This window comes from Hemiscyllium ocellatum, chromosome 33 (genome assembly GCF_020745735.1).
Source record: "Hemiscyllium ocellatum isolate sHemOce1 chromosome 33, sHemOce1.pat.X.cur, whole genome shotgun sequence".
Classification (NCBI taxonomy): Eukaryota; Metazoa; Chordata; class Chondrichthyes; order Orectolobiformes; family Hemiscylliidae; genus Hemiscyllium; species Hemiscyllium ocellatum.
Window position 1 is genome coordinate 18,893,279 of NC_083433.1, and position 4,068 is coordinate 18,897,346.

General features: G+C 46.8%; 1 non-coding gene across 1 annotated transcript; it reads right to left on the bottom strand.

Annotated features, from left to right (window-relative positions):
- Positions 1-1,602: 1,602 nt before the first annotated feature.
- On the bottom strand, positions 1,603-1,674 carry trnam-cau (transfer RNA methionine (anticodon CAU)). The gene has a single exon. It is a non-coding gene; the product is annotated as a tRNA-Met (tRNA).
- Between the last annotated feature and the right edge of the window lie 2,394 nt (positions 1,675-4,068).

The window sequence follows — 4,068 nt, forward strand, 5'->3', positions numbered from 1 at the left end:
GCAGCGTGCAGTGCGGCTGAGAGTCTGGGCATGCATAAACGATCTCACAGGCAGAGCCCTTCTCACCACCAGCCAAGCCATGTCTTGGTGCTTGTTGGAAGTTCTGGCGATGAGGCATTCTGCCAAATGACTTTGACAGTCTGCTCAGGGAACCGCTCGACAGGATCCGCCCTCTCCTTTTCCCGAAGGGTCTCGAGGACACTACATGCTGACCACTTCCTGATGGACTTGTGGTCAAAGGTGTTTTTCTTCATTTTTTTAATTTCAAAATACACTTTATTCATAGAAATAAATCTTTGGTACCTGTGTTTTTCTTCATATTGTAGAACTGACTGTATGTAAAAAAAAAATCTCTTTAGTCAGTTTTATATCCCTCACGAGTTGCCCTTGTAGTTCACTTTCTACCTCTTTACTACCTTTTCAATTCACCTTTGCTGGATTCTGAACTAATCTCAATCTCTGGGGCTCAGTGTCACATAGTGAAGGAACTGAGGAAAATAAGGTTAATTTCCTGCCAATACTGATATAAACACTGCAGACAGTGCTGTCACATTGAAGTGCATCCAAATGTAATTATTCTTAAAAGTCACAAATGAGCTCTCTTGCCACCAATAGGGATGTACAGGTTTGTGATTGCATCTTTAATGTCTGGAAGTAGTTGGGGAGGCTCTGCCTCGATGGAATCCAGGCTTTCAGGCACTCAGTGCAGTGATGTAAAATTCTTACTACAAAATGCTGTTCTGGGGGTGCACTGCACCAGCACAAAATAAATGCATCAGTTTCCTGTGTACTCAGTGCTGCTGTCAATACACAGAACGGGATCTAACGGACAAAGGTTCTAGCCTCTGAGAATGCAATCGCCAGCTCAATGTTTTGTTTTATTGGTTTGGTTTATGGTTGGGGTTTAACTATCGAGATGATAATTGTTTTATTTTCTCACATGAGCAAATAAGTGAGTGGATGATGTTTTCCCGCAGCCCTTCAGCTGGACACTATCTAAGCACAGGGACTGCATTTCTAGGCTCCGTTTTGTGAAAAGTGAGCAGCATTTGTCCGGAATAAAAACCGACAGAATTGCGGATGCAGTAACTCAGAACTGCGGAAGCTGAGCTTTTCCAGCAATTTCAGTCTCAGTGTTTGTTCTGGTGTTACTGTGGGTAAGGTGGCCCTCTGGGAGTGACCGTGCAGGAGAGGGTTGAGAGGAAGGAGAGTGTGTGTGGGGGGAGTTACAGCAATTAGGGATAATCTCTGTTAGTGGAGGTTGCTGGAAAAAAGACACATGATTGTGGTGCAGATTGGAGACTTGATGGGAAGCAATTTCAGTTTCAGCGTTTGTTCTGGTGTTAAGGTGACCGTGCAGGAGAGGGTTAATGGAAAGTTGTGTGATTTTTAAACTTTGACCACCCCAGTGCAACACCTGCACCTCCTCATCATTAACAGAAAGGAGTGTGTGTGTGTGTGTGTGTATGGGGGGGGGATGCAGAAATTGGGGCTACTGTGTGCTAATGGTAGTCGCTGAAAAAACATATTGTGGTGCAGATTGAAGCTTTGATGCAAAGCATGAAGTGAATGTGTGAGTAAGGAATGTTTCCATAAAGTAAATAGCAGAGGATGGTTTCGATCCATCGACCTCTGGGTTATGGGCCCAGCACGCTTCCGCTGCGCCACTCTGCTCCACTATTTGGTCATTTGCAGCATACTGTTACTGAGATAAATATTGTAATGTTTAAGTAGAAGTTGGAAATGTCATTAATACAGTCCCAGACATATGGATGGGGAGTTGGGTGTGGGAGATGTCAGAGATATTTTCTACTGAGTTTATATTTTCTTCCTGATGACACTGATGTTCCTCCTTCTGTCTGTGTGTGGTTTGGGGGGGCGGGGGGGTAGGGGAGTGGGAAACTGTTGTCAATTGTGGACGTGTATCTGCTACAATCTGGTGGTGAATGTGATTGTGCATCTGTTACTGTAGCGAGTAACATCTGTTGTGTATCTCTATTGGACACTTAGGATTCCTTGTGTATTTGTTCATGTCTTCTATGGGATGTCAACATTTTGATTATCTGCACCTTTCAGTATATGATTCGGATTGAGGGCGAATGGAAATTATTGAGGCGGCTGGCTTGGTGATTCTTGACACAGACAGACCAACCATTCTGAACATTGTGAGCTCTCATTGCTTTCCTCATAACACAAGAGTGAGCCCCTAACCCTGGAGCTTGTGCAGTAATTGGCGACGGGGTAAGACAAAAAAAGTACATGAGTTAAAGCCCAGTGAATTCGTGAATAGATATAACACCCGACTCCCTCAAACTACAATTTGCTTTCAGACTTTGAGATCAGGATAGAGTGTGAACACCGTCCTCCCCCACGACAACAAAGTGCATATCTTGTTTGGGTAAGTCTCTCACACTGAGGTGTCAGCACACCCGGAGTACAGTGTGGGATTGTCTCATCCTCCAAAAATAGGTTAGGTCACTTACACCTCCCCCCCTTACTTCCCTCCAAAGCTCCAAGGGATACCTCCATATCCACCACAAATTCACCTGCACCTCCTCACACATCATTGACTGCATCCGCTGCGGCGTCCTCTATATTAGGGAGACAGGCCGCCTATTTGCGGAACGTTTCAGAGAACACCTCTGGGACACCCAGACCAACCAACCCAACCGCCCCATGGCTCAACACTTCAACCCCCCTCACACTCTACCAAGGACATGCAGGTCCTTGGACTCCTCCATCGCCAGAACATAACAACACGACGGTTGGGGGAAGAGCACCTCATCTTCCGCCTGGGAACCCTCCAACCACAAGGGATGAATTCAGATTTCTCCAGTTTCCTCATTTCCCCTCCCCCCACCATGTCTCAGTCCCAACCCTCGAACTCAGCACCACCTTCCTAACCTGCAATCTTCTTCCTGACCTCTCTGTCCCCACCCCCACTCTGGCCTATCACCCTCACCTTAACCTCCTTTCACCTATCACATTTCCAACGCTCCTCCCTACCTTTTATCTTAGCCTGCTGGACACACTTTCCTTATTCCTGAAGAAGGGCTCATGCCTGCAGTGTTGATTCTCCTGCTCCTTGGATGCTGCCTAACCTGCTGCGCTTTTCCAGCAACACATTTTCAGCTCTGATCTCCAGTCCTCACTTTCTCCTAGGTCACTTAACAGTATGGAAACAGACCCTTCGGTCCAACAAGTCCACACTGACCCTCCAAAGAGTAACCCACCCAGACCCATTTCCCATAAATACCCCTGACTAATGCACCTAACACTATGGGAAACTTAACATAGCCAATTCACCTTTGTGGGAGGAAACCCAGACAGCCACAGGGAGAATATACAGCCTCCACACAGGCAGTCAGCAGAGGCTGGAATTGAACCCCTATCCCTAGTACTATGAGGGAGCAGTGCTAACCACTGTGCCACCCTCAATAATCAGTCAGCATACGTGGCAGCAGTGGGATAACCTTCCTATCACGGTCTCGTCCCTGCCATGTCACTTTGTTCAATATTCTCACACACCACCCACTGGCATTACCCACTAATTCTGACAATCATATCGTATCCCCCACTTCTACAAATCATGTTCTCAGTCAAGAAATGTGGTGCTGGCAAAGCACAGCAGGTCAGACAGCATCTGAGGAGCAGGAAAGTCAACGTTTCAAGGGTAAGCCCTTCATCAGGAGTGGGGGTGGGGGAAATTAAAGTGTTCGGCCACAGGGCAGTGGAGTTGTTTTGTGCGGGGGTCCCAGAGATGTTCTCTGAAATGTTCTGCCAATAGGTATCCTGACACCCCAAGGTAGAGGAGACTATATCGGGAGTAAAGAATATAATAGATGATATGTATGGAAGTGCAGGTAAATCTCTGATGGATGTGGAACATTCTGGATACACAGCATCATCCTTCACCATTTCCACCACCTACAGACTCCACCAATAGGGATATATTTCCCTCCTCACCCCTATCTGTGTTCCATAAAGACCATCCCCTCTGCAACTCTCTTGTTAGGTCCATGCCCACCACCAACCCACCCACCCCTCCTGGCACCTTCCCTTACCACT